Source organism: Callorhinus ursinus, unplaced genomic scaffold, assembly GCF_003265705.2.
Source record: "Callorhinus ursinus isolate GAN/ISIS: 27379988/994484 unplaced genomic scaffold, GSC_fseal_2.0 scaffold35, whole genome shotgun sequence".
NCBI classification, from domain to species: domain Eukaryota; kingdom Metazoa; phylum Chordata; class Mammalia; order Carnivora; family Otariidae; genus Callorhinus; species Callorhinus ursinus.
Genome location: NW_027397097.1, coordinates 15,442,345 through 15,460,822, shown reverse-complemented (window position 1 = coordinate 15,460,822; position 18,478 = coordinate 15,442,345). Strand labels below are relative to the sequence as shown.

General features: G+C 40.0%; 1 long non-coding RNA gene across 1 annotated transcript in view; it reads right to left on the bottom strand.

Annotated features, from left to right (window-relative positions):
- Positions 1-240: 240 nt before the first annotated feature.
- Positions 241-18,478, bottom strand: part of LOC141370476 (uncharacterized) — a 139,017-nt gene continuing 120,779 nt past the window's right edge. The window contains exon 3 of the long non-coding RNA XR_012374529.1: positions 241-496. This is a non-coding gene — a long non-coding RNA (uncharacterized lncRNA). The remainder of the gene's footprint in view (positions 497-18,478) is intronic.

Here is an 18,478-nt window from a genome sequence, read left to right as displayed (position 1 = left end):
TACACAAGACACACTGCACGATATATTTCATTTAATCTTCACATCCTTGCTCCTCTATTTTACAGATGAGGGAGATGAGATGGAGAAATGAGATTACTAGCTCAGCACAGAGGTGGTGAGTGGTGGAGCTAGGAGTGAACACACACGGCCTAGCAGAGTGTACTGAGCTCTTCAACCCTGTAGCATAGGGCTTCCTACTGTGTCGTCAACACGTTTATCCTGGGTGGATGGACCCGAGTAATATTCTTTATTTCTTTCTTTCCGCTTCTCTGTATTTCCAGTAGTAAGCATACATTACTTTGAGGTTAAGAGAAAAAGGTTATTTTAATTTAAAAAGCGATCAGATAAATTAAAAATTTATTTTAAATAGTCCAATTCTCATTCATTCCCTGAAAAAGAAAACTGTCTATCTGATTTTGATTTGAAGCATTAGGTACACTGCTGTTCGAAGACCAAGTTTTGTCTGGTGCGTCGTTCATGGTGTATGCTTAATTCTCTGAAAAATAGACAACAGTTATTTCCAGGTTAATTAAATGTCATTATCTTAGAGTCTGGAATATTACAGATAAATGTGCAATTCTGAAATAAAACAGCTGTCAAAGCCAGAGAAAGAAGAGTGTGGTTTTTGTTTTTGTTTTTAACATTTGTAACCTTTAAATTGTCTGAAAAATTGTTAATCAAGCTTAAGAAATTCACTACTATCTACAAGTTAAAGTCAGCTCTTACAGTCCTGAGATCTGATGTTGAAAGGAAATGTGAGGTTAGACTCTTCGAGGTGCAAAACTGCATTTCTGATTCTCTTTGTGAGTATTTGGGTTTCCTTTTTCCCGTGTTCATATTGGTTTGTTATTGTATGATCTCTCAGGAGCATTAGTTTGTTGGATCAGATAGTGCTGTTTTTTGTTGGAATAAGGCAACGTCAGGGATGTTTTTCTGTTGAAAGGATAATTAAATAGATTAAATTACATGGACTTTGCAAAACAACACGAGGCACTTAAAGGGAAACAAAAAACAAAACGAAAAACCCCTCTAAAACAGGTTACGCTTGGATTCCCTGACCTTGACACTAATCTGCCTTTCGTAGATATAACCAAGGCACAGAAAGAAATATACTTGATGCAAATATACTTTATATACAGTTACTTGCTGTTTTTGGTTTGAAGATATGTATGTATATAAAAGTGTCTGAGAGAGAACTTTGAATAGGTTTAAGGTACACAGCAGTTTTTTCCAAATGAATATGAGTAAAAATAAATGCATTTAAAAAAGGAATAGGAACTAAATTAGAGATTGTACATTCTGAATTTACTCCAACTTGGGTTCTTACTCTATTTTATGTCTTCAATAGAACAAAAGGTGACTTCTGGTTCTTAGAACAAAGACTTGATGGAGCTAAATTGAAGCATCCAGAAGGCTCAGAATGAAGACTGCGAGACGAGATTTTGATGAGTTAAGTGTAAATGAATCAGAAACATAGGGATTATGTGCACATGAGGTTAAAGTGCTTCTTATTTTATTTTATTTTTTGGTGGGCAGCAAAAGCAAGATTTATTGAGCTATAGCAAAGTGATGGTACAAAGCTCCCAAGGAGGGAGGGGACCCGAGGGGGTTGCCTAAAGTGCTCTTTAAAGTGCACCCGAGTTTAAATGTGCAGAGGAAAGATGCTCAGTGAAAAGCTCGGGGGCATTCTAAAACTCAAATACTTGAAATATTTGAGATTTGAGATTTGAGGTGTGCATTAATGAAACCATGACTATCCATCTCCAGGGTAAATGTGATAATATGGCAAATGTGGTAATATGGATAATTTTGTTACTCCATTCTACATTTTGTAAATCTTACGCCCATGAATAAGGATATTGTAGGGGTGCCCGGGTGGCTCAGTCAGTTAAGTGTCTGCCTTCAACTCAGGTCATGATCCAGGGATCCTGGGATCGAGTCCTACATCGGGCTACCTGCTCCACAGTGAGTCTGCTTCTCTCTCTGCCCCTCCTCCCACTTGTTCTCTCAATCTTTCTCTCTCTCTCAAATACATAAATAAAAATCTTAAAAAAAGAAAAAGAATAAGGGTACTGTATTAGTCAAGGTTCTCCAGAGAAACAAAACCAATATAGAGAGAGATAGAAAGATGGGTGGGGGGAGACTTAAGGAATTGGTTCACTCAGTTATGGAGACTGGAAAGTTTAAAGTCTGCAGTTTGAGTTCAAAGGCTATCTGTTGGCAGAATTCCCTCTCACTTTGCAGAGGAAAATCTTTTGTTCTATTCAGGCCTTCAAGTGATTGGTTGAGGCCCACCCATATTATGGTGGGCAGTCTCCTTTATTCAAAGTCCACTGATTTAAATGTTAATGTCATCCAAAACACCCTTACACAAGCAACCAGAATTTTGTTTGACCATATATCTGAGCACCGTAGTAGCCCAGCCAGATTGATACATAAAATTAATCATCACAGATGTTGAGTTGGCTGATTTTGTCTTCTTGTTAAAGCAATGCCCTTTCAAATGAATGAATAAAATCCACCAACAAACTTTTATAGCTGGAAAGACCACTGGAGACCTTCTAATGGTACTTCTCAATGGGGATGCTACTAGCATTGGGGGACAGAGTAATTTTTGTATGTGGGCAGTTGTCCCAACCATCGAAAGGCATTTAGCACCCCGACCCTAACCTCTAGTTGCAAATAGCTCTCCCAATCAATGTGCCAACCGTCAAACCATCCCAAAGTTTTCCAAACACTCTAAGGTAGGTATAACACTCTTCATTAATTTTTTTAGAGTAGGAAATAGATTTGACAAGGTTACCTTTTACTATATTTCATATGTAGAATATTCCTCTTTTTTCTGATTTGACAGTGTAATTAATCATATCAGATTATTTTGTAGTAAATAATGTGTGAATCTATAATTACACTACCTAAAATGAGGTTTAAAATGTAAACTCTGATTAGTATAACAAGTTATACTATACAAAATTGGGAAGGATTTCAGTCATAAAACTACCAGGGTTTGGTAAACACACATATGTATTTTTGGTATTAAACTAAAAGCATGGATAAATTTTTATTTGTTTATTTATTTTTGAAAGATTTTATTTATTTATTTGAGAGAGTGAGAATGAGAGAGAGAGAGAGAGCACATGAGAGGGGGGAGGGTCAGAGGGAGAAGCAGATTCTCCGCTGAGCAGCAGGGATCCCGATGTGGGACTCGATCCCAGGACTCCAGGATCATGACCCGAGCTGAAGGCAGTCACTTAACCAACTGAGCCACCCAGGCACCCATAGCATGGATAAATTTTTAAAAACCCTATTTTGAAAAACTTTTTGAAAAATTGATTAGTTGCGGAAGCATTAATTCAAAGCTTGTATACATGAACATATTGAATGTCAACCGTCCATTCTGTGTCCCTTCTGAATGGGAGCATTTCTGGGGTGACAGTTAGCTTTATTTTGGTTAACTAAATCTCACTCTTCAGATATGAACTTAGATGTTACTTGCTACAGGAAGTGGTCACCAAGCAAATGTACTTCATTGACATATCATATTCTGCTCATAGAAGTCATCCTCATAAACTATAGTTGGACTTACCACCTACCTCGCTCACTGAACTGAAGGCTCTGTGAGGTCAGGAACCGTGTGAAGATCGTTTGCCTGTCTTTGTACTCTCAACATGGAGTCAAATGCCTGGCACATAGTAGAAGCTCGCTAAATATGTGTTGGATGGATAAATGAGGAGGGGGCAGCATAAAGAAAACAAACTTTTATCTTTATTGAAAATTATGCACATCATTTTCAATTGTGAAGCCTAGGGAACAGTAATATTTTATCATCTGTGTGTTCTATCGCTCCTTAGCATTGCACCTGGCATGCCTAGCATCTCTCATGCTTTATTGAGGTATAATTTATATACAATAAACTGCATTCATTTAAAGTATACAGATCAGTGAGTTTCAACACCAGTGTAACTCCTGCCACCAAGACACAGAACACTTCCATCATCCCAAAAGTTCCCTAATGCCCCTTTGCATGCATCTTCCCCTCTCCACCTCCAACCCAGGTAAACAGACTTGCTTCTTGTCAATATAGATTAGTTTGCATTTTCTAGAATTTTATATAAATGGAATCATACAGTATGCACTTCTTGGACATAGATCCTTCTTGAGATTCATCTATGTTTTTGCATGAGTATGTGGTTTGCTCCTTTTTATTGCTGAGTATTTTACTGAATGAATATGTAATAATTTGTTCATCCATTTCCTGTTGATGGACAATTGGGTTGTTTATATTTTGGGGCTATTATGAATAAGGCTGCTATGAACATTCATGGACAAGTCTTTGTATGGACATATTTTTAAATTTCTTTTTTTTTTAAAGATTTTATTTAATTATTTGACAGAGTAAGACACAGTGAGAGAGGGAACACAAGTAGGGGGAGTGGGAGAGGGAGAAGCAGGCCTCCCGCGGAGCAGGGCGCCCGATGTGGGGCTCGATCCCAGGACCCTGGGATCACAACCCAGGCTGAAGGCAAACACTCAACGACTGAGCCACCCAGGCGCCCCATATTTTTAAATTTCTTATGGGTAAATTGCCTAGGAGTGGAATTCTGGATTATATGGCAAGTATATATTTAACTGTATAAGAAACTATCAAACCATTTTCAAAGTGACTATACCATATTTTTATTACTACCATCTATGTATGAGAGTTCTATTTGTTTTACATCCTTTCCAGCACTTGATATTGTCAGTCTTTTTAATTTTAGCCATTTTGGTAGGTATGTGGTGGTATCTTACTACGGTTTTAAGGTGAATTTCCCTAAAGACTAATGATGTTGAACATTTATTGATTATCCATATATCTTCTTTGGTGAAGTGTGTGTACAAGTCTTCAGTCCATTTTTTAAAAACTTGTTTGCCCTTTCTTTTGTAATCCTTTGGCTGATATACAAAAAATGTTTTCTCTAGTCTCCAACAGTTTTTTTCACGTTCTTAATGTCTCTTAAGTAGCAAAAGTTTTTTTAGTTTTGATGAAGTTCAAATCATCAACTTTAATATGATTTATTTTTTCGGTTCTGTCTGAGGTCACAAAGATTTTTCTCCTGTGTTTCCGTCTAAAAGCTTTATTGTTTTAGCTTTTACATTTAGATCTATACGACATTTTGAGTTAATCTTTACGTATGATGTGAGATGAAGATTGGGGGTTGATTTTTTTCCCCATATGTATATCCAGTGGTTCCAACACCATTTATTGGAAAGACTTTCCTTTCCCCATTGAATGCTTTGGCACTTTTATCAAAAATCAACTGACGACCCATGTATGGTTCTTCTTCCGGGCTTTCTATTTTATTTCATTGGTCCATATGTCTATCCATTCACCAATACAGCATTGTCTTCATTACTGAAACTTTACAGTAAACCTTGAAATCGGTTATTGTTTGTCCTGAACTTTGTTCTTTTCTTCATGTTTCTTTTGTCATTTAAATGTTTATCCCAAAGATGATCTTACCAGGATCAAGCGTAATCCTGCTTCCTTTCATATCCCCGGATGCCTTAAAGTATCTATGGAGCTATAAAAATAAAAGATCATGCTTTCCTTACTTTGTTATTTCTAGTTTCTTCCCTTCCCCAGGAATGCTTCGACCAGGAGATTCTTTGACTTACCAATGGCTAAAACTTGTGGGGTTTTCTTTATGATTTTACTTTCTAAGCAATCTCTACACCCAACATGGGGCTTGAACTCATAATCCCAAGATCAAGAGTCACATGCTCGGGGCGCCTGGGTGGCTCAGTTGGTTAGGCGACTGCCTTCGGCTCGGATCATGATCCTGGAGTCCTGGGATCGAGCCCTGCATCGGGCTCCCTGCTCAGCGGGAGGCCTGCTTCTCCCTCTCCCACTCCCCCTGCTTGTGTTCCCTCTCTCTCTGTCTCTCTCTCTCTCTCCGTCAATTAAATAAATAAAATCTTAAAAAAAAAAAAAAAGAGTCACATGCTCTACTGACTGAGTCAGCCTGGCACCCCTAAAGCTTATTTTTTAAAAAAGATTTTATTTATTTATTTATTTATTTATTTATTTATTTGGGAGAGAGAGAAAGAGAGTGCACACTTGCACTTGAGTGGGGGGAAGGGCAGAGGGAGAGAATCTCAATCAAACTCCACCCTGAGCACGGCATCTGACGCAGGGCTTGATCCCAGGACCCTGAGATCAGGACCTGAGCTGAAATCAAGAGTTGGATGCTCAACCGACTGAGCCACCCAGGCACCCCCTTAAAACTTGGTTTTAATAGAGAATGTGGAAGGTCATGAGATGGACAAATGGGGTACTTGTACCATGCTCAGGTGAATTACAAAAAAAGGGATTCCTGTGTGATGTTACAGAAGTTATTTTGGGATGAAAATTATAATAGATGGGCACACCTGGGTGGCTCAGTTAAGCGTCTGCCTTTGGCTCAGTTCATGATCCCAGGGCCCTGGGATTGAGTTCCACATTGGGCTTCTTGCTCATTGGGGAGCCTACTTTTCCCTCTGCCTGCAGCTCCCCCTGCTTGTGCTCTCTCTTGCTCCTTCTCTGACAAATAAATAAATAAATAAATAATCTTTAAAAAAATTATAATAGATGAAACATGTCCTTATTATCCATAAGCTAAGTCTAAACTTGTTTACCTGCTATTCTTATCTCCTAAAGACTTCTTCATATATGTGATGTTCCAGGAAAACTGTTCAACACCTGTGTTCTACAGCTTCCTCACCTGTATGCTCTGATGCTGCCATCACCTGAATGCCTTTACCCCTCCTCTCAGAATACCTAAATTTTCTCCTTCTACAAAGCCTTTTGCAATCTTCTCAACCAGAAGTAGTTGTGTCTTTTCTAGATCTCTCATAACATTAATTTTTATCTCTGTATTGTATTTATCTTAGTAATATAATAGCTTATATTTATTGATTACTACATGCCAGACATTGTGCTTAGTACCTAACATACATTATCATTTTTTTTTAAAGATTTTATTTATTGATTTGAGAGAGAGAATGAGATAGAGAGAGAGAGCATGAGAGAGGGGAGGGTCCGAGGGAGAAGCAGACTCACTGCTGAGCAGGGAGCCCGATGCGGGACTCGATCCCGGGACTCAAGGTTCATGACCTGAGCCGAAGGCAGTCGCTTAACCAACTGAGCCACCCAGGCGCCCCTACATTATCATTTTTAATCATCATAAAAACATGATAAGGTAGACATTATTATGACCTAATTGACAGATGAGGAAATTGAGTCACAAAGAGATTAAGTAATGTACTCCAGGCCATATGATTAGTAAATTTTAGCGTTAAGATTCTAAGTTCTGACTCCAGGGTCCGTGTTCCTACCTAATATGCTGTTCTGTTCCAAATAGTGCCTGTGTTGGGGTGCCTGGGTGGCTCAGTCAGTTAAGCTTCTCCCTTTGGCTCAGGTCATGATCCTGGGGTCCTGGGATTGAGCCTGGCATTGGGCTTCTTGCTCAGCGGGGAGTCTGCCTCTCCCTCTCCATCTGCCTCTCCCCGTGCTCATACTCTCTCTCTCAAATAAATAAATAAAATCTTAAAAACAACAACAACAAATAGTGCCTGTATTGCTGGCCTCTCTCAGAAACTCTGGGATACTACCGAAGGCCATCAGGAGTGTATTTGCACATGGCCAACTGGTATACCGGGAGAGGTGGTGAAGACTTTAGCATTGTTTGTGAGGCCCCAGGGATATCATAATTAAAAACCCTTGAACATAGAAACATGTAGGAAGACTCCCTGCAGTTCCTGAGGAGTGTACCCCTAACACTTTTCTTTGCCTATTGATAGAAGTGACACTTTTCTTTGCCTCTTGATAGAAGTTCTGTGAGTAAGGTTTTGAGTTGGCACAGTTGGTGTCACTAAAATAGCCTTCCGTTCCAGTCCTTGGGGAATTTGGTAAAACTTCTTTGTCAAAAAAAGCTACAGAATAGGAAGAGCTAGACTAATAATTTGTTTTGAATAATGAAAGTAACACATGTTCATTTTGTATAATTTGGAAAATACAAGAAAACCACAAAGAAGAAAACTCTTTTATAATCCTACCACCCAGAGGTAACCACTATCAATATTTGAGTCTTCTATTCTTCTAGTCCTTTTCTGTGCACCTACAACATGAATATACACATATTTGGAAAATGCAATGATACAATGTTATGGTTTTGTAAGCAATTTTTATAACAGCATATGGTGAATATTTTCTTAAAACATGATTTTTAACAGATCCATAGTAATACATCATAGGGATATCCATACACACCTCAGTTTTTCAGCATTTAAATTATTTCTGATCTTTTCACATTTATGCAAATACATGTTTATATCCATCCGTGATTGTTTCCTGAAGGGGGAGAGAAACTAAATCATTCATGCAAATTTACATTCACTCTGGTAAAGCTGTATAAGTTAACACACAGTGGAGTAGGGTTACTAATTGATGACTAAAAGATCAATAACCCCAGGATGCCTGGGTGGCTCAGTTGGATTAAGCGTCTGCCTTCGGCTCAGGTCATGTTCCCAAGGTCCTGGGATCGAGTCCTGCATCAGGCTCCTTGCTCAGTGGGGAGCCTGCTTCTCCCTCTACCTGCAGCTCCCCCTGCTTGTGCTCTCTCTCTCTCTGACAAATACATAAATAAAATCTTAAAAAAAAAAAAAAAGATCTGTAATCCTAAATTTAGGGGCCAGATCCTAAAAAGGTTGCCAGAATTGCAGGGGAAGACCCGTCCACTGGGAGCAGGAAAAGCAGGGGTTCCAGGCAACAATGAGAAAATACCAACCAAGCTTTTCAACTTTCATACCAGGACACTAACTTTGGGGAAAAAAAAAAAAGAACGCTAACTTTGCCAAATGCCACCTGTTTCTTGGTCTATACCTCAAAGTCCACAGATCAACAACACAAAATACATGTACTTCAAGTTCTCAACAGTGATGTTAGCCCTAACTCCACTAATTAGCTGTGCCACAACCCCACCCCAGGCTGGATAATTTGTGGGCAGAATCCATTTCTGATTCATCTTGCTATCCCCAGGGCCTTCACATTCAATAAATATTTTCTGAATGAATGAAATCAATTCTATCTCTGCTTACTACCCTAATTTAATTGACTTTTTTAGAGGCTTTGAAGAAAGTAGGCTCCTGGAGTTATCATAAGGATTGAGATTTTACCTGCGGTGAGAAGAGAATTGAACCAACTGAAACCATTTTGACAGGTTGGAGCTTCTGGGCAGAGATCTCTTGCACAGGCTCACTAATCCACCTAAGTAAGGAGATCTTGAAATAATCGTGTTCAAACCTGCATTTGGAATCTGTTCAATTGCAACACACTTGTATAACTCGGTTTTATAGTATACATATTAAAGTTTTTAAAAAATCCCTGTTCATATCAGCAGGAGAAATGTACTCTTTCAACAAGACTGGTGTTGAAACTTGGTGACCAAGTTCTATACTTTCAGGTCAAATTCCAGTAAAACAGTTTTCACTATCACAAGATGGATTATAGTGAAAAATTTTCCAAGCTTTTGCAGACCCATAATAATAATGTTTTGCCAACATCCACTATAAGAAGTGTTTTGCCAATATCTACTTATCTCTAACACTCACTCACATCATGCTCCTGAAAACCACATGGAATCTCTGTCACAGCCAGTATATTTGCATAAAATAAAGAACATTATGCCGGGTACAGCAAGGCCTTAAGAAGTCCCATAGTTTTCTCTCTAATGATTATAGTACAGAAAAGATACTATTTAGTTTCTGATGCCTTTATTTATTTAAAGATTTTATTTATTTATTTGGGAGAGAGAGTGTGTGAGGGAAAGAGCACAAGCAGGGGGAGCAGCAGAGGACGAGGGAGAAGCAGGCTTCCCACCGAGCAGGGAGCCCAATGTGGGGCTGGATCTCAGGACCCTGAGATCATGACCTGAGCTGAAGGCAGACACTTAACCAACAGAGCCACCCAGGCACCCCATCTGATGCCTTTATTATGAAAGTCCTGGGTGCATGTACCTTTATGCAAACAAAGAGTTAATGTCTCTTTCCTGTGAATACTAAAGGATGGGATTGGGGTTTTAGGTAAGTGTTAATAAAGACTGGAGTTTTAAGGTGATGGGTTTTTAAAACTTCTCTGAGCCTGAGTTTTCTACTGTGTCAAAAGCATAAGAATAGGGAGAGTTGCGAGAGGTTGATTGTACTAGTATCATTTCTTTCCTACTTCTGCTTTCCTGGCTTTGCTAGTCTGCGAATCATAAGAAATTTGGAACCAGCATGGTGGAAGGAAGATCTGTGGAATTTGGGGAAGACTAGCATTAAAGTCCTAGCTCTGCTATTTAAAAACTGTGAAATCTTGTGTTGGTCATCTAAATGAGCTTAAGTTACAGATAATATGGAACTCTGATAATATCTGCCTTAAATAGCTTGAGTTTCAAATAAAATGAAATTACTTGAATCCCTGTTGTGCCAGTTTATTCAATTTTCGAATGTTCATGAAAGGACTTTTCTTCTTTGCTTGGCTCCTTTTCCTCCACCTATTACTTATTTGCCCCTTTTTCTTAGGGTTCTTCCATACCTTCCTTTTGTTGTATGTGAATATGTAACGCTCAGGTGACCTATTCTATTCCCATAGCTTCAACTATTTAAATATATGTTGATGTCTGTTATTGGTGTGTAGCATTCTCGTTAAGCTTTAGATCTACATATTATACTGCCTATTGGATATAACCACCTGAGAAGGTCAAGGTCAAATGTTTGGCCTGCATACAATTTTAAAAACTTTGAACTAGTTCTCAACATTTCAAAATTGAAGGAGGTCTCTTGTTTGCCTTGAGAGAGCAAAGGCACTGCAGCCCTGAGGCCATATTCTGGCAAAGGAAAATCAGCGGGTGCCTGGGGCTGCTAATCCCCGTAGCTACTAATCCCCATAGCTGGACTCGGCTCACCTCATACCTCACACTCCCGTTCACCTCAGGTTCTACCCAGTCAGCTGTACTCATGGTAGGTATTTGAGTTTGCCACCCTGCAAGTTAAGGAATTAATTTAATGGATTAAAGAATAACCCAATGGAATAATTAAATGGATTAAGGAATAACCCAATGATCAAGTGACCAGACTGAAATTACCTCTCCTGACCACTCACTCCTGGCGTGTCTGAAAGAGTTGATGTGCCTTGGCTTGGATGCAGAGCTTTGTATTTATGAATGTTCATAAGTAGAAAGTATTTGAGTTAAGACCTGCAGTGAATTACTTGTAGTTTACTGATTAGGCTGTGAGCTTTCTCATACATATGTTTCCTTTTGCTTAAAATACCCTCTTCTTCCTAATTCATCCTTTTCTCTTAGCTCATCCTTCAAAATTTAGCTTCCCGGGAAACCTTCCCTCATCCCCCAGTCTGATTTGGTTGCACTTTTCCCCACATTTCTGTAGAATGCTTCCTTTATCTTAGTCTCCCATTGTAGATTTTGTTCTAAAATTTGTTCTATGATCTTTTGTTCGAACAAGATTGGGAACTTCTTTTTTTTTTTTAAGATTTTATTTATTTATTTGACAGAGAGAGACAGCGAGAGCAGGCACACAAGCAGGGGGAGTGGGAAAGAGAGAAGCAGGCCTCCCGCCGAGCAGGGAGCCCGATGCGGGACTCGATCCCAGGACCCTGGGATCATGACCCGAGCCAAAGGCAGATGCTCAATGACTGAGCCACCCAGGCGCCCAAGATTGGGAACTTCTTGAGGGCAGGTTGTGTGTTGAGTTTTATTCAGATCCTATCGACCTCTTTCACTTCCTCATGGAGGTCTCCTGTCTACCTAGTGTCAGGCATGCAGAAGGCTTACAACAAATACTCGAGGGGATGAACGATTGAAGGTCTCCATCAATAGATTGTATATGATTTGCTTTCTGTTACCCTGTCAGCAACCATTTTGTCAGCGGTGGTATGTAGATTGACCAGGTCTGATTTATTACCTTAAATGATCAATTTATTTATAGTTTGTGCTGGAAAGTGTTTTTTGTTGTTTTGTTTTTTTTTTGATATGCTAAGTGTTGGAGAATAGGAGAAACAAAGAAAGTTCGGGTCTAAACTCTTAAGTTTTGTGTGGGGCCCAGGGTTGTTAAAAGGCATCCACTTCTCTCTTCTGGGAAAACACAGTGCCAGAATATTTAATTCAGCCACACATTCTCGTGTCTGTAACATCTGATTATCAAATAAATGACTCAGAGTAAGATGGTATTGGGCTTACATAAAGCGGGGAGGGGAGCGCTGTAATTACTAAGTGAAAAATATACTGATGGCATTAATTTGCCTATGTAAGAAGTTAGTGAGAAATAAATTGAGATGAAACGCAAGGGTAACCTAATGACTTATTATTACCATTGAAACCTTGGTTAATATCATCATTACAATCTACTCATTAACTGTATATACCCTTACATTTACATCCTTAAATTCATTCCTACCCTGTGGTATCACAGAAGGATCTTTGGTTTTGTTCATTCCTGGCACAGAGCTCCTAAAACCCTTGGAATTTCTTGGGATAAGGGTGATAGGAGCGTCTTTTAAAGAGGCCACTCTTGGCGAGCCTCTAGATAGCTTTAGCAAGGGGGCAGGAAGCGGGAAAGACCAAGTCTTCCTTGAAAGCTTGGAAATTTCAGCCCCACCTCCTGAGAAGGGAAAGGAGCTGGAGATTAAGTTTAATCACCAACACATGGTGATTTAGTCAATTGTGCCTACGTAATGAAACCTCCATAAAAACCCATCAACAGGGGCCCCTGAGTGGCTCAGTCCTTAAGCGTCTGCCTTTGGCTCAGGTCATGGTCCCAGGGTCCTGGGATGGAGTCCCACATCGGGCTCCCCACTCAGCGGGAAGCCTGCTTCTCCCTCTCCCACTCCCCCTGCTTGTGTTCCCTCTCTCGCTGTGTCTCTGTTAAATAAATAAATAAAATCTTTAAACAAAACAAAAACCCATCAACAACGAGGTCTGGAGAGTGTCCAGGCTGGCAAACATTTCTAAGTGCTGGGAGCAGGGCACATCCAAACTACATAGGGACAGAAGCTCCTGCGCTTGGGACCTTTCCAGACCTCATGCTATGTACCTCCTCAGCTAGCTGTTCATTTGTATCCTTTATAGTAAACTGGTGAATTTAAGTAACGTGCCTTCTTAAGTCCTGTGAGCCATTTTAGCAAAACGTCCAACCTGAGGAGAGGGTCATGGGAATCCTCAATTTGTATCTGGTGGATCCAAAGCACGGGTGGCCTGGGACTTGTAATGAGCATCTAGAAGTGGAGGCAGTTTCGTGGGGGCTGAGCCCTTTAACTTAAGAGATCTGATATTAATGCCAATGAAATAGTGCCGGAACTGAATTGAATTGAATTGTTGGTCACCCAACTGGTGTCGTAGAATTAGGGAGGTAGTGTTGGAAAAGGAATCAGATATATGATGTCAGGAGGAAAAAAACCTCTCACGCCCTTGATCATTATATTGATCACATCATGCTGATTGTTAGCAGCACTGCTAAGTTGCTTTAAATGGTCCCTTTAATAGTATGTCAATTCCCTCTCCCCATTGCCTCTCATGCAACATTATTCATTTGCTCCACAAATATTAAAATCCTGTTATGTTCCAGGCCTATGCTGGGACCTAGGGGATAGTGGTGAGCAAAACCAGATATGAGTCCCTACTCTTAGGAGCCTAGTGATAAAAACAGACATCCATCAAAGAATCACATACACATAGAGATTTACAACTGTGGTAAATGCTGTGAGAGGTATAAGATGCTCTGTTTGTTCTCATCAGAAAAAGCATGACACGCTTTCCTAAGGAAGCTGAAATCTAAAAACCTGTAGGAGGAGAACTAAGTGAAGGTGTAGGAGTGGGCAAACTTAGACCTTGCCTCTTGCAAAGTCTTCTGAGACTGAGGATTCTTTTTCTTTGCCCTCCTCTTTCAGCACACTCCTCCTCTAGTCCCCCCCCCCCATTTGGCTTCTATTAAGAGCCTCTCAGAATATACCCAGAACAGCATCAGAAGAAAACATTTCATAAGGCTTCTTTTTTTAAAAACAGATAACAGCATTAGACACTCAGTAAAAAAAGGCTCCTAACTTCTCATAATTGAGCACAGTACTGCTCTCCTAATCAGTTTCCTCCTCACTTCTCAGGTGGACCCCCAACTGGGTGCACCTGGCATCCACCCAGCTAGGGCCCCAGTGATTGCAAAAATTATTAATAGAGCTATGAGCCAAGACTATTGGATGGCAGTGGGAGCAACTCACTTTGCTGAGTGGAGTCATAGAGATTTAAAATAGGTTTTGAAGGGTGAGGAAGAGAGGGGAGGGCAGGAGGACTGAGCACCCACAAAGACACAGAGGAGTAAAAGAACACATATTTGCAGAGACTGAGGGCAGTTGGGAATTCTCTTAACTAAGTCAGGAAAACATCATAATAAAATAGTGAAATTAAATCCACTTTCTAAAAATACAAAGAATTAAACTTCAGTGAACTCAAAGTCCCATAGGTAGAAGTCCTCATTTCTCTAATGAGGTGAGTTGTTGCTACACATATTATCTAAACATCTGCAACTGTCCTGGGTTCTAGAATCTTTAGTTCAATTCCTTGGAATCTGTGTATTTTCCTGGCATAACTTATTTAAATTCTTTCCCTTTTTTCATTGTCTTCCAAGTGTTACCCTTCTTCTTTCTTGCTTACCACGTAGAACTATCTTTGTCAAATGATTTCCACATCTTCCCAGACCATGATGTAGTTGACTAAGAGTTTCTTTTGGCATAGCTCTTTCCTTTTAGTTGGTGGACTGGAAGCTTCTACCTAAAATGGCACATGGCAAGGGCTAGAGGAAAAAATGTCAAGAAAACATGTTCAGCCCATGGAGAGAACCAGCCACCGAAAAGTTCTTCCATAAGGTACACATCTAGAGGGGAAAACAAATGTTTCTGCAGTACTTTTGATTAAACAAGTCTTTTTTTTAAAAAGATTTTATTTTTATTTATTCATGAGAAACAGAGAGAGAGAGAGATAGAGGGAGAAGCAGGCTCCCAAGGAGCAGGGAGCCCGATGAGGGACTCGATCCCAGGACTCTGGGATCATGACCTGAGCCGAAGTTGTACAGTTCTCTATTGTCATATCACCAGGCAAATATTCCTGTGTGTGTCTGTTTTCAATGGATAAAGAAGGCAAACCTTACTTAAAATTGAGAATGTTGCAGAATGTTTCCATTGTGTGTGAGGAAAAGAGGAACTAACATTTATTAGCACACATCTCACGCTAGGCTTTGTGGAAGGTGCAGTCTGAATACTATCTTGTTTAGTCAGCGATCAGGAGCCTAAATGGGGAGATGGTCATACAATTTCATCGTGGTGACAAACTTGAGACGTAACCTACTGCCTTGATTCTCTACAGAGTAGTTTCCTGGTCATTTAGGTCATTAACAGCCATGTGGGACTTGAGCCCAGGTTCCTGATCCTTCATCCAGTGTTCTTTCTACAGCATGGCTGAGATTCTCATGACCTTTCTCTTCCAGTCCTGTTTTTCTTTTTGTCCTTTCTTTTTCAACAGTGTGGTTATCTCTGTTCTTTGGAAATGGGTTGTTTGAAATCATCCTTCAACAATTTAATTCAACATTTATCAACCGATTATCTACTGCACACTAGACCTTGACACTATGGTAGGCATTTGGTTGAATAGAATAAGATAAGCAATGTAGAGATAACCAAAATACAAAGGAGCATATATAAAGGCTTTGTAAACAAGTTCTACAGGATTTCAGAGGTAGGTGTGGGGAAGCTGACCTGGGACTTGGGCTTTTAATGAAGGGAAAAGATTTTCACAAGGAGACGAGGGACTAGGGTAGGAAAAGAATTCTAGGTAGGATGAAGAGCAATAATGAGGATAAAGAGGAAAGGAACATGTTGGAGAGATGTCACGTAGAATCATATGACTAACAGAGCGCTTGTATTAAAAGAGAAAAATGTGAGGCAAGATGGAAACATTAAAAAAAAAGATGACTGGGTGGATGAGTCAAGAGCGAGGCCAAGGAGACTTACTAGCATACTCTTACCTCCAGGGGGAGCTCAAGGTTTCTATCCTTAATTCCAAAGAAAAAGGAACTCTGAAGTGAATCTAGAACAAAATGGAGATTTTATAGAAAGTGATTCTGCAGGAGATTCTGTTGGAGGGAGAAAGTCATTATAAATGGAAGTGGGCTGAGAAAATATTTTCCCCATCAATCATCTCTGGGGATCCTTAGCTTTGTTTAGATCTTGTAATGTACTTATCTTTTCACTTTTCTCTCCCTTGTGTTTGGTGTCTGGGACATTCTGAGTCAGAAGGGCAAAAATATCACTGGGGAGTCCATATCGTCCAGCTTGATAGGATTTGGAGCCAGCATGAGCTGGCAATAAAGATAATGGGCGGAATGCCCCAGTGTCCTTTGTACATGTGTCTGGTGAGAAGCCTGTAATAGCTACGTGCATGATTCAGGATCTGGTCAGATTGTTTCTACGTAACTGTATAAGATCTGCATCTGGTGTGCTTACATAGGTCACATAGGTCACTAGGACTTAGGAGGCAGGATCTCAGTAGGCAGCATTCTTGCTGAGAGAGTTCTTGCTCAATGTTTTAGCTACTGCTTACCAATAGGCAGAGATAGAGGGCTATTTCTGACACCAGAGAAGGTATCCTTGAAAGGCTGAGAATACCAAGGCACCTAACTGCACAGTGGTGCAGCTCCATCCCTCATGGTGAGGGAGAACCTGCTCTTGGCCAGGATTCACTTCTGGGACCAAAATAGTCTCGTCAGCAAAAGCCTGGAATGTGAAGAAATGCAAAGCCAACTGTGAGGTACACACCTTCTCTAAAATGAAGAACTTGGCCCTCACTTAATTTAGGAGTGAGGAGCTGGAAATGCCAAAAGTGACAGCATGAATCTAGGACCCTGGAGAGGTGTTTAACGTACAGGATTTATAAAGGAGACCTGTGAATGACTTACGGAAGAGAGATGACAATACCGTAATTTCTTATTTCACTAGTTCACAGTGGTGTTTAGGTGCAGATCTCTGGGAAGGCAGGCAGCCTACACAGGTGTTGGACTTACCCTAGCTTGTGTGTATGTCAGAATGGCACAATTTTAACCTTATTTTTTCCTCATACATTCAGAGAGCATTTTTTAATTTTTTTATAAATGTTTTATTGTTATGTTAATCACCATACATTACATCATTAGTTTTTGATGTAGTGTTCCATGATTCATTGTTTGTGCATAACACCCAGTGCTCCACGCAGAATGTGCCCTCTTTAATACCCATCACCAGGCTAACCCATCCCCCCACCACCCTCCCCTCTAGAACCCTCAGTTTGTTTTTCAGAGTCCATCGTCTCTCATGGTTCGTCTCCCCCTCCGACTTACTCCCCTTCATTCTTCCCCTCCTGCTATCTTCTTTTTTTTTTTCTTAACATATATTGCATTATTTGTTTCAGAGGTACAGATCTGTGATTCATCAGTCTTGTACAATTCACAGCGCTCACCATAGCACATACCCTCCCCAATGTCTATCACCCAGCCACCCCATCCCTCCCACCCCCCACCACTCCAGCAACCCTCAGTTTGTTTCCTGAGATTAAGAATTCCTCATATCAGTGAGGTCATGTGATACATGTCTTTCTCTGATTGACTTATTTCACTCAGCATAACACCCTCCAGTTCCATCCACGTCATTGCAAATGGCGAGATCTCATTCCTTTTTATGGCTGCATAATATTCCATTGTGTATATATACCACATCTTCTTTATCCATTCATCTGTCGATGGACATCTTGGCAGAGAGCATTTTTTATGAGAGAGCATTTTTTAAAATTGTCTTCTATGGTCCAGTTATAGGAGCTACATTATTATTCTAGCATGCCATCTGATATTCTTTTTTTTTTTTTTAAAGATTTTTTTAACAGAGAGAGAGAGAGACAGTGAGAGAGGGAACACAAGCAGGGAGCGTGGGAGAGGGAGAAGCAGGCTTCCCGCCGAGCAGGGAGCCCAATGCGGGACTCGATCCCAGGACCCTGGGATCATGACCTGAGCTGAAGGCAGATGCTCAACAACTGAGCCACCCAGGCACCCACCATCTGATATTCTTATATGAAGGTCTATGTGTTCTGGCCCAACAGATCTTTTATTCTAGCATTTATGTACTCCTAACTTTTCTTATTTAATAATAATTTTATTTCATTATAAAATCCATAAATAACTAATGCAGAATATTTGAAGACACAAAAAACACAATATAAAACAAAAATTAGCCATAATTGTATCAAAGATAATTTTGATGTATGCACTTTTACTGTTTCTGACTATATATTTGCATGTTTTAAAATAAAAATCGCCATCATATTTACACTGTTTTGTAGCTTTTTCTTTCTACTGACTAATGTATATTTGTGGAATTTTTTCAATGTCAGTA